Consider the following 13,173-nt stretch of genomic DNA (forward strand, 5'->3'; position numbering starts at 1 on the left):
GAATTATGTGCATGTGAGGCAAAATGGTCATGGGGGTCCTGCACAAGTGGTGAACGACTGGAAGGGGCGGCACCACGACGGTCAAGGTGGTTCAAACCCAGCCGGGGAGGACGATGCACTGCGATGGGCACGGAAAGCTGTTGCAGCAATGAACGAGGAGGCGGAGATGCACAAAGGAGAGGAGGAAAAGCGCGCTCTGGTACTAATCCAAGCCCGCCGGCGACTCCCCCATATGGTACGAGTTTGTTACCCCCTTCCGTGGGGAAAGAATATTTGGATGATACAAGGGCTTATATTTTTCTGTTTGTACATGCTCTTATTGGGATGATACGTGATGATGAATATTGGGTGTAACAAACTGAATCCTAGAATTATTGGATGCATATATTCCTTCATACTTTAGTGGTGAATAGATAGAATTCACAAATGTTTTCATGGATAGTTGGATTCGATTTTTCATATTCCTCCGTACACAGGCTGGGCGGTTTGAGTACATGGAAACATAATTATATCCTACAAACCCTTATTTGGGTTGCTTTCATCTTTATGTTGTTGAGTAAAGAATCAAGAAATCATATAAGGTACCTTGTATCATCTATGTTTCCCCATAGTGTATTTTGTTTGTTTGCTTTGGCTATTGTTGCTGCCATCTCAAGAGCGACTGAAAATTGCCAACATCAGCATCTTAGTCAAAACAGTTTAGTTATTATACTATACATATGAAGCTTAGTGTTTCATATGTAGGATCAAGATACTCCAATTTCTGCATGAGTTCTCCTTGGTACCAATTTCCATATGTGCAGGGTCGGAGCTTTTGGTCTGTTTGCAACTAGAATTTGAGACACTGGTACAGAGTACGTGTTGGGAATATATACTAAAGGTATGGAACATGTTTCTATTATTTCCTGATGGAATTTGAAAATTGTTCTTAAAAAGAAACATTATATTGGCGGTTCCTTATTTTTTTCTGTACAATTTATTAAACTTTAGCAATTCACGAAGCTTGCATACATATAGAAACCCAATGTGGATATTTGTTGCTGGTGATGATGAGAAATCATGTATTTGCATTCAGTGAGAAGAGCCTATAGCAAGTAGCTCCATGCATCCTATTCGTGTTGTAGCTGGTATAAATTGAATGTAGGATGTAGGATCAATTGTAGAAAGTCTAAATATTTGTTCAGTCCACATAACTGGATTAATTAGTTGCCAATATATCGCTCAATTTTAAGCTGAAGATTTCCCCCCAAATTTTGTAGCATAATATTTTCTACTAAACAGGAAGAGTTCAAAGCAGGTAGTGGAATAAAGGTGATGAACATAGCTAGCCTAACTTTTTTTTATTTGTTTGCTCTAGCCAAAAAGTTGGCTCAGCTTCTCTAATGTTATTTTGCCTGAGTCAATATCAGTACATGATATTTGTTTGTTCCAGCCAAAAAGTTGGTTAAACATTCGATGTGTTTGTTGGGCATCTCTGCCTAAAATAGAAGTTCAATTCTAAGTTCAAAGTTATCAGCATGTAGTATTGTAAGCTGATGGTTACCAGGAGAACATAACATTGATATTTTCTGACATTGATCGTAGCTTTGTGTAGTCCGAATTTTAGTTCAGACTTCAAAGTGCACAGAAATAAAAATAGTTGTACTAGCTGCTTTTAATGGATGCAGATGCCGAGTCCCGGGCTTCCCCGAACTTGGCTCTCCAGGCTGCAATCGATGGAGGCCGGTCTTGCTTATCTCCCCTCATGGCCGATCAAGGAGGCGAACAGTGTCAATCTGTCATCGACACCTCAGGGTATGGCCGCCACATCTGGTAAAAAATTTCACAACAGTACTATGATTGATTGAATGACAAGAATGCTTCTATTTCGTCAGTTTAATTTAGTCCTTGGGCTATTCTTGGAGAACACACACTCCATGGTCCAGACTTGTGACTGTACTTAAGTAGAAGATGGAATTATTCTATGATCTCTTCATGGTTGATCATCGGGTTGCAAGTGAAATTTGTGTATGGACTGTGGAGCGTCAGTATCATAGTCATGAGTCGTCAGGCTTCAGTCATGTGTACTTGGTTAGACATATATGAAGCGTAAGGGACTAGCTCATTCACACTTGCGATTCAGTAATGTTCTTACAATCATTTATTTATGATCTGCAGGTCTAAAAAACAAGCACCGGGTCCTTCTCCTCCATGAATCAGATGTCAACGAGGCAACACGAATCTGCATGAGGCTGAACATGAAAGAAACAAAATGGAGACAACTCGACGAGTTTAGGAACAACATGTAATCGACGATGAGCACTTTTCCAGTCAGGGAAAGGATTTTTTATGCCGCGCTAGGACTTTTCGTGGGAGGCCATCTGAAACACGGTATAATGCAAAGGCATTAGAATTTCTAGCAGAAATTGGACAGCATAACGGATGTAAATGCTCAAAAAAGATTTTGAGACACTTTGCAAAGGATTGCATAGACACTCAACAACATCATATCAAGATTCTGGGTCCATCTTATCAACGTAACGGGGTAGTAGAATTGAACTAGGCTTGTATCCATCAAACCTATAAGGTACTACCGATTAGTAACACGTGAACCTGATAGAGAGAAGAGATCCTAATCCTTCACCCCCGGTGGAAGAATAGACTGACTCAGATCAGAATGCCATGAGGTAGAGGAGTAAAAAAGAACCTTACATTCCATCCCACAATCAATTCCCCTACATATAACTAAAGCATTTCTAGACTCAACATCGACCAGTTTGGCTTGGAGAACCTACAGGCAGTCCGACTCTGATGCTAACACTGTCAGGACCCCGACTCAATGGCACATCGATCTAGCATGTAACACCTCATATCACTTTGTGGACTCATGCACGGTATTCCCACGGGTGTCGCCTTACCTTGCCCGGGACCGTTTTCGCCTTTTGGCACACGTATATGATAGTGTCGCTAGCATCCATGTGACAAGGAGCCCGGGCTGACATGGCTAGTCGTAAACCCAAAGTGGCGCTAACTTACAGGGACAGGCATACATGACCCAGCAACGAACGTGTCGATCATCAGCGAGTGAATCCAGGCTTTAGCACTAGGCTAGCAGGACTTCGGTAAACCGGGCTGTAGCGGGCTAACAGGACTCCGGTATTCATCGCGTGACATTTCCCCGTAGGGACAGACACAGGAACGAAGAAGGACACATGCCGGCCAGCCTAAGTGTTCCGGAGCAGTAGCAAGCTACCATGGCTCAGTGGAAGCACTAGGAGACATTTCCCGATAAGAGAGGCTACTAAGGATAAACAACTAGATAGTCAGATCCCACACATAGCAAGCATTCCAATCATACACACAATATGCTCGATATGTGCAAATACAACAAGGCATCACAACATGACTCTACAAGACAAGTACTTTATTTAAAGGCTCAAAGAGCCATACATATCATACACACAAGTACGGGTCACACGACCCAGCATTCAAGTCATACAAACATACAAGTCAAGAGCGGAAGTAACTTGTCTGAGTACAAACAACTAGGAAAATAAAAGAGGCTTGGGAAAGCCTGGCTATACTACATGGTCCATCGTGAGCTCAGGATCACCACCTGGGCTTCAGCCTACTCATCGACATCGACATCTATGAAGAACCCATCAGAAGGGGTTGCAGCGTCTTCTGTAAAACATAAATTAAGCAACATGAGTACAAAGGTACTCAACAAGACTTACATCAGATCCTACATACATGTACATTATGAAGAAGGGTTGGTGGGGTTATTGCAACAAGCCAGCTTTGACTCTTGGCTATGCTATCTTACGAGACTCCAACTTGAAATGGTTTTGCGCACTCGAGTCCACTACTCACCACTTCAATACACTACCGAGGATCCACCTCCGTCATCCTACGGAAGGGCCATCCTCGGCACTCACGCTTATCTTGAGGCTTTTAGTGGTATCCATTTACTTGTCTATGAACTGTATAGGCAACCAAGTAGTCCTTTACCGCGGACGCGGCTATTCGAATAGATGATGTTAACCCTGCAGGGGTGTACTTCTTCATACATGTTTCCACCACTTAGCGTCTGCACACAACATGTGCTCGGCAGACTTCAAGCGAAAGCTGACGTGGGTGTAGACCACGACCTACCTAAACACCTAAGTCTCTAGTCCAGGTTTATCGCCTATTCAGGTTCCATCCGCAGGGAGTCCGGCCGAGATTTCCACATACGGCCCCGAACGATGTGTGTAGGGTTCCCGAGATACCTAACGAGCACGTACCTACCACATCACAACCCACCCTGGGGGTCAACGCTGCCCACGGCCTCCAGTAAGCTACAAACACCAGAAACTACTTGCAACTCCTGGACAGAGGACTAGGGTGTATAAGAAGTCGAGCGGGGTCATATTTCAGGGCCCAATGCATGGTAGTAGCTGAATCTTAAATCACACATACAGATCTCAATACTTAAGGACGGTTCCAATGAAACAGCCCACCATGTACTCCTACATGGCCTCTCATCAATACCTTTACCAAATTGTGTTCAACACATCACTCTCATTACCAACATGATCGTTTCACTCTAGCCCATCACCCAGATGAACCAGACCAGACACGACTCTAAGCGTAGGAGGCATAGCAAGGTAGGAACAACACATACACATGGCTCAATCAACTCCTACACATGCTAGTGGGTTTCATCTAGTTACTGTGGCAATGACAGGTCATGCAGAGAAAAATGGGTTCAACTACCGTATCACACAGCAGTTTGAATCGCGTTGTCTTAATGTAGTAAAAGAGAGCAGAAGCGAGAATATGGGATTGTATCGATATGATCAAATGGTTGGTTGCTTGCCTTGCGGGTCCGTGGACTGGTATTGCTCTTCATTAGGGTATTCGCGATACTCCTCGGGGGCAGAACCTGCCGCAGAGAGCACCGATACACAATCATCACCAAAAAATATGCAACAATATGATGCATGCATGAGACATGGCAAAATGAGTGTATTGGTCGAATGCAACTAAGTCCATATGGGTTTGAACCATTTTGAATCAAAGATTCAAGTTTCAAGCTCATGCATGGCCATTAATAGTGATTTATCTTGTTCTGCACTAAACAGCAGGTTAACTTGTTTAAACATGCATGAAACCAGGATGGATAGACTGGATTTTTCTGTTCGTTTTTCATATATAACACTTTGCATTTGGAGCTACAGATTAATTTCTATGATTTTTTGAAGTTTGTGGTATTTTCTGGAATTTCCTGTATAAGAATAATTCCATTAATTAAATTACTGCGTCAGCATTACGTCAGGGTGACGTCAGTGGTCAACGGGACGGTCCAGGTCAAACCTGACAGTGGGTCTCGCGTGTCAGTGTCATTAGTTTAACTAATTATAATTAGTACTAATCCTAGTTACTTGACAGGGCTGGCCCCCCTGTCATTGACCCAGGGGGGTCAAACTGGGCCCACCCATGGTCAAACGGAGTCAGCGGGGTCAAACTCACCGGTGTTTAGCCACCGGTGAGGCCAAACACGGCGGTACAGTGCGGGTTTTGTGCTCCGGCGACCAAAACGACGGCGGAGCACATCTACGTGATGCGGGGAGTGAGCCGCGTCCAGTGGTGGTGGTGGTTGGGCTCGGGGTCGCCGGAAATGACGCCGGCGACGAGTTTGGCGGCGGCCGGAGCTCGGGTGAGCTCGGACTTGTCGCTGGGAGGCACGGCGAGGCACGTGGAGTGGTGCAGTGAGCTCCTGGGGTGCGGTAGGGCTAGTGGACAAGGTGGCGTGGTCGTGGCATGGCCGGAGCCTCGTCGGCGACGAGCTTGGCGGCGCAGAGACGACAATTGGCGTGGTTACGGCTGTGGGACGGCGGCGGCTGCTTTGGCCATGGCGTAGGGGAGCGAGGGAGAGAGGCAGGGGGCGAGTGGACGTGTCCAGGTGGTCGGGGGCGCGACGTGGAGGTCGTCCAGCCCGTCCAGCGGTGAAGCTCGTGCTCATCGGCGTCACCTCCCTGCCTGCTTGGTGGGGACGAAGCAGCTGGCTGGCACGGGCCAGCATAGTGCTGGGCCGCCAGGTGGGCTGGGGCGTGGGTTTGGCCAGGTAAGGGGTTTTTCCATTTATTTCTGTTTTATTTTATTTCTATAGGTTTGTTGCATTATTAAAAATGCTTAGGCATCTCCAAAAAATCACCAAACTGCACATGGCCACTATTTGGAATATATCTAGCATGGAACATTTTAGTTTGGGATTATTTGAGCATTTGAAATATTTTATATTATTTAAATGCCCAAACTCAAATAACTAATGATTTAATCCAGTGACCTTAGGATGACCTAGAAATTTGTGCATCACTTTTGGCAGAGGTTTAAGACCAAGGCAGAGGTGATGAACATTTTAGAAGGGCATTTCAGGTTCATTGAAAATATTTTTAGTAAACCCTAGCTAGTTTCAGGGGGTGCTGTCATCCCCATTTCAACTTTCTGATGAATGAAATAAACATGATGCAACACTCTAATGCATGAACTAGTTAGGTTGTGACATAGACCCCCTCCGATGTGTATGTAAATTGGAGGGGTTAGTCCGTAGAGGCCAACTTTTCACCATCATTGGATTCCTCATAGGCTAGCCATCTAGGGTTAGCCCTCACGATCTCGAGGTAGGTCAACTCTTGTAATCTTCAAACTCGACAATCATAATCAAGCAGGAGTAGGGTTTTACCTCCATTAATAGGGCCCGAACCTGGGTAAAGATCATGTCTCCTGGCCTCCTGTTACCATTGATCCTTAGACGCATAGCTTGGGCCCCCCTACCCAAGATTTGCCGGTTTTGACACCGACAACTTGCCTTAGTGTAGAGGAGGTTCACAGTCCTCCTGTTTATCTTGAAGACAGGCTTCTCCCTCTGAAAATATTTAAAAACAGCAAATTTTTTTATCAAAAACCACTCTGAAAATCACCAGAAATTCTAGACAGGGAGGAAAAATCTCCATTTTGGTGTGTTGCTAGAGCTCCTCACAACAAACACAATGCAAAAAGAATCAACTCATTTGGACTTATAGTTTAAAAGTTACAACTGGTCAAAGTTTCTGGTCAAAATTTTGAATTAATTTGAATAAAACAGAAACCAGGGGGTGACGTCGATGATGTATTCTCAGAATACGCCTCCACTCGTTTCGCTTCGGGCGCGAGTGGAGAGGCTGGCAGTAGGCCCCGCTGGTCAGGAGAGAAGGTAGGGGGAGAGAAACAGAGCAATGGCGGTGCGTCGTCGAAGCTCATGCCGGCGAGGAGGGGTCTTAGCAAAATCCAGAGGGATAGAAAGAGAGAGGCCATCAAGGTGCACCTGCCTGTACCCGTGGCTTGCTGGGGGATGGTCGGAGCAGCTCGCAACCAAGCTCGCAAGCGGCGCTTGCGATCGGGTTTCGGCGGAGAATAGGAAGACGTCAGAGAGGGGCAGTTCCAGGGGCTCCAATGCGTCCAAACGACACCAGTGGACCTCCAAGGAGTTGTCTGAGGGGTGGATCAAGCTCGAGGGGCACTGGAGTGAGGATGAGGGGTTGCGGGGATTGCCAGTGAGCTCGGGTCAGGGATGGCGGCCAGAGGCCTGCCCGGCCGGGCTGCGGCTATGCTACGGGGTTGTGGAGGTTGGGTGGTGGGTTTTGAGTGCTCGGAGAGGTGGGAGGGGCTCGTACTTATAGCCGGAGGGAGAGAGGGGTACGTGGCAACGCTGGAGCTCTCTGGAAGCCGGTGAGCAGCAATGAACGGTGCCAGCGAGGGGTGGAGGTGCTCTGCGTTCACGCGAGAGCTGTGCTGCTTGCGGACAAGCACAGGAGGCAGAGGAGGAAGAAGACAGAGGCACGGGGCGCACTGTGGCTTTTGGCAGCGTCATGCCCATGCCCGCCGCGGCATCTCCAGCGTCGGAGCACCAGGGAGGGGTCAAGGGTGATGATACGAAGACGGTGGCATGGTGCAGCAGTCGTCGGCGAGCTATGGATCAATCACGCGCGAAACAGACGCACGGGCGCGGCGCAGAGCGCGTCGGGCGTGTTGCCAGTGCTGTGTCTTCACGCGGTCACCACCCTGGCATGGCCAAGACGATGCCTACGCGATGCCAAATTATGTCTGGGGTGTTGTTCGTGCAGTGTTAGGTCTAGAAAGGGTGATGGCACACTACGAGGCCGACCAGATGAGACTTGAGCTTGTTGGCAAGTTTCTAGTCAGAAACTTGGTCGCCAAGTTTGGAGGGCTTCTAGAAGGAGATTAGGCCTGATCTCCTGGGGTTAAGCTTTGTTTAGGAGGGTAATGAGGCTCAAGAAAAATCAGCACCATTGGTTCAAGGACAAATACACTTGCTATGCAAAGTGCATTTTGAGGCCAGAAGAGAAATGATTTTCTGTAGCAAAAATATTCCAAAATATTATGCAATTTTTCTACTCGGGAAGGTGGGCCAAGGTTCAAAGAATATTTGGGAATATTTTCAGGATTTTTGGAGCAATAAAAATGAGGGTTGCTTTGGAGCACAAGTTTCTGAAATGAGTATAAAAGAAGAAATTGAATATTTTTCTTTTATGAAAAATATTCCTTGGGTCATTTTGGGATTTTTTAGAGAAAGAATGTTGAATGAGAGATAGATGGGTCACTTGGGTGAAAACCAAGGACATGCCCAAGTGTTAAGTCCATTTGAATTGATTCCAAAAACCCAAATTCAAAGAAAAAGCAAATGAAGTCCGGAAAAAGAGAAAAGGCAAAATCCAGGCTGTCACAAACCTCCCCCACTTAGGATGAATCTCGTCCTCGAGATTCGGTTGCTCGGGAAAACAATTCTGGGTAGGCGGTCCTTAAAAATTCTTCTCTTTCCCAGGTTGCTTCTTCCTCGGTGTGATGCTCCCATTGAACCTTATAAAACCTTATTACTTTGCTGCGAGTGACTCTCTCTGTCTCATCCAATATTCTGATCGGTCTATCCTCATAGGTTAAATCCTTAGCAAGTTCTATTTCTGCCATATCAGTCCTTTTCTCCGGTGGCAAGATACACCTTCTTAACTGTGAGACATGGAACACATTGTGTACCTCTAACAATTCTGGTGGCAATTCCAACTCGTAAGCAATTGTTCCGACCCTGGACATGACTGGAAATGGACCAATATACCTGGGTGCCAATTTTCCTCGGGTCTGAAATCTCTTGACTCCTTTCATGGGGGTGACTCGGAGATACACGTGTTCTCCAGGTTCGAAGCTAATCTAATGGTGCTTTGCATCATAATAACTCTTCTGTCGTGACTTGGCCAACTGCAGTCTATCTCGGATCTCCCAGACTTGCTTTTCAGCCTCCATCATCAAATCAGTTCCGAAAATGCGGCTGTCTCAGGTTTGAGACCAGTTTAGCAGAGTGCGACACTTACGGCTATGCAGAGCCTCATAAGGTGACATCTTCAAGCTGGTCTGGAAACTGTTGTTGTAGGAAAACTTGGCATAAGGCAGACAATCTTCCCACTTGGGTCCTTGGGACAAAGCACATGCTCGGAGCATGTCTTCGAGTATCTGATTTACTCGCTCCGTCTGTCCGTCTGTCTAAAGATGATAGGTTGTGCTATATTTCAAAACAGTCCCCAAGGCTTGATGGAGATGTGACCAAAAGGCTGAAGTAAAGAGAGACCCCCGGTCCGAAGTAATTGTTTTTGGCACTCCATGCAAACTGATGATTCTGGACACATTAACTGTGCTAGTTGATCGGCTCAATAGGTGGTCCGGATGGTAATGAAGTGGGCTACCTTTGTTAATGTGTCCACTATGACCCATACGGTGTCATTGCCTCGATGAGTCCTTGGTAGACCGGTGATGAAATCCATGCATACATCATCCCACTTCCAATGCGAGACAGGTAGGAGTTGAAGGAGTCCGGCGGGCTTTTGGTGTTCCGCCTTCACTTTGTTGCATATATCACAGCAAGCGACAAAATATGCGATATCTTTCTTCATTCCATCCCACCGACATATCTAGCGAAGGTCTTCGTACATTTTGGTACCTCCTGGGTGAATGGAATACGAAGATTCATGTCCTTTTGCCAAGATCTTCTTTCTCAGGTCTGCTTGCTCAGGTACGCAAATCCTTCCTCAAAACCTTAGCGTACCTTGATAATCCTTAGATAAATCCTGAGTCTTTCCTTCTTGCATTCGCTTGGCATGGGATTGTAGCAATATGTCATCTGCATGGGCACTACGAATCTCATCCTCCAGGGTAGGAGCAACTTCCAATATGTTGGCGGGACTGGCATCAACTATCACCAAATTGAGTTGTGATCTCATCGCGAAGTTCCAGAGGCAAGGAATCCATTATAGCATTCAGACTGGCAGGCTTGCGGCTGAGGGCATCGGCAGCCACATTGGATTTCCCCGGATGATAATTTATCCCGAGGTCATAATCCATGACCAACTCAAGCCATCTTCATTATCAAAGGTTTAAATCTGGTTGAGTGAATATATATTTGAGACTCTTGTGGTCGGTAAAATATGACACCTTTTTCCAATGAGATAGTGTCTCCCAATTTTCAAAGCATGCAAAACAGCGGCCAGTTCCAAATCATGACTTGGATAGTTTCCTTCATGAGGCCGTAACTATCGGGATGCGTAGGCCACAACCTTGCCATCTTGCATGAGTACACATCCAAGGCCTTTCCTGGAGGCGTCGCAGTATACACCAAAACTGCGGTAGATGTCTAGAAGAGTCAATACTAGTGCTGACGTAATTTTTATTGCTTTATGCACCGATGACAACTTACTTGAAGGATATTATTCAATCCATAGGTAGATATGGTGGACACTCATGGCAAGAAACTGGGTTTAAGGGTTTTTGGATGCACAAGTAGTATCTCTACTTGGTACGAATTTTTGGCTAGCTAAAGATGCTAAGCAAACACCACATGTTGGAGGATCCATTACAATATAACTTCTATGCAAATATACACAAACGTAACTCATTATGTTCTCTTCCTTGTCCAACTTCAACTAATTTGTTCAAGTTTGAAAATAATTAATTGGTACTCACAATCATAAAATATGTCCAAGATAATATATTTGTATGTGAGAGTTCTCTTCCTTATACTAATCATTCATGAATTGCTTGTATGACCAATATTGTGATTCTCAAGCTTCAATAGATTTCACTTTCTAAACCCGAGGTGAAGCTACTACCGATGGGAAACATTGCATGGAAAACAAATAATTTCTATGCACACGCAATGATCTATCCATGGAGATGCATAGAAACAAGAGGGGAGAGTGTCTCTACATACCCTCGTAGACCGTAAGTGGAAGCGCTTAACAACGCGGTTGACGTAGTCGAACTTCTTCGTGCTCCAGTCATCAAGTACTGAACGTACGGCACCTCCGCGTTCTGCACACATTCAGCTCAGTGATGTCCCCCGCCTTCTTTATCCAACAACACAGCGAGGTAGTATATGAGTTCTGGCAACACGACGGTGTGGTGACGATGATGGTGAAGTGACCTCCCTAGGGCTTCGCCTAAGCACTACGAGAATATGACTGGGGGTCTAAATGGTGGAGGGGGCTCCACACACGGCTAGACAATTGATCTGTTGTGTGCTAGGCACCCCCTCCCACATATATATAGGTGGGAGGGAGGAGGAACAGCCAAAGGAGGCGCCCAAGTAGGAGGGATCCTACTTGGGGTCCCTCCCAAGCCCCCCTTTTCCTTATTTGGAGTGCGGAGAAAGGCAGGGGAGGGTCCCCCCTTTCCTTTCTCCCATGAGAGGGAAAGGCGGGAGGGGCTAGCCCTCCCCCTTTTCCCTACCTAGGGCTGGCCAAACAAGGGATGGGGCGCGGGCTAGTTTGTCCCCTCCTTTGGCCCATAAGGCCCATATCTTGCCGGGGGGTGCCCAGAACCCCTTCTGGTGATCCGATTCCTTCCCGGTACGTCCCGAAACACTTCCGGTGTCCAAATACCATTGTCCTATTGTCACACCCTGATTTTCATGGCACAACACTTAAGATAATAAATCATGATAAAATGTGGTTAGACAAAAACTTTTGCATTATTTGACTTTTTATTTGAGTTGGTTTTCTCTCTGTGTTTTCAAGTGCTCTTAAAAGTCAACATAGCTTCACCTTCTATAATTCATTTCCTTGATCCAAAACTTCTGCCCAATGATCATACCATGTGTATAGTACAATATAGAATTTTCTTACAAAAATAATTTGGCCAAAAAGTATTTTCTAAATTTAGTTTTCCAAAAACCCCTGAATTGAGGTTTACACTGCAAGTACTTGATTTGGGGTATGAAAAATCTTTCAAAGAGTATGTTTGACTCCTATTAGGTATAGGACTCTCCAAAACCACAAAAGTATAATTTTAAAAGTTATTCTGCTATTTTATTTAAAGGCTTTTTATTTAGGCCAGAAATGGTCTTTAATAGGTTAAAATTATTTTTAATGCTTTCAAAATATTTGTGAAAATTTAGGGAAACTCAGTGGATATATATTGTCCATATATAAGAGTTTCAACACATGGTCATGTTCAAAATATTGGTCAAACCCCTCAAAAACCCTTTCTGGATATTTCACGCTTTTGAAATATTTACAAAGGAAATATTCTCTAAAAATTCCAAGAAACTTCTAGCATGTCACATATGACATGTTGGATGATCTTGCCAAGCCTCATGTCTTGGAGAACAACATAACATCACCAAATCTCCTCAGAACCATTTCTGTCCATTTTGAAGGTTGAGCAACTCTACATTGCCAAACATGTCCAAATGTTCTCAAAGTTGGTGCACATGCTCCAATGGTCTAATTATGCATCTAGACCAAATGGCACAAGTTGGAGAAAAGGATATCTTGATCAAAGTGCCTCAAAACCCTGTGTGTCCAGAATCAAATTTGAACAACTTTACATTGTCAACTTTCTCCTTTTGCTCTCAACCTTTGTGGGCATGTTCTAAACCCTAAATGACGACACTAAACCAAGTGGTGCATCAAGGAGAATAGTTTTTCATGTCTAGATCTTGGAAAACTCATTTCTGTTGATTTCTAGGGTTTACAAAAGTAGCATTGGCAACTTTGCCCAAATGAACTCAATCTTGGTGGAACCACTTATTTTCTCATGCCATTCGACCCTGTCAAGCCTTATGACAAGAGGAGTACATCATCTTTCCCAAATCAACAACAAACACCT

The 13,173-nt window shown here is 45.1% G+C and overlaps 1 long non-coding RNA gene across 1 annotated transcript; it reads left to right on the plus strand.

Annotated features, from left to right (window-relative positions):
- The first annotated feature begins 212 nt into the window (after nt 1–212).
- LOC123115881 (uncharacterized) lies at nt 213–2,397 on the plus strand. The gene is made up of 3 exons (XR_006456794.1): nt 213–880; nt 1,668–1,794; nt 2,158–2,397. It is a non-coding gene; the product is annotated as an uncharacterized lncRNA (long non-coding RNA).
- Nucleotides 2,398–13,173: the final 10,776 nt, after the last annotated feature.

This window comes from Triticum aestivum, chromosome 5B, assembly GCF_018294505.1.
Source record: "Triticum aestivum cultivar Chinese Spring chromosome 5B, IWGSC CS RefSeq v2.1, whole genome shotgun sequence".
In the NCBI taxonomy this organism is placed as follows: Eukaryota; Viridiplantae; Streptophyta; class Magnoliopsida; order Poales; family Poaceae; genus Triticum; species Triticum aestivum.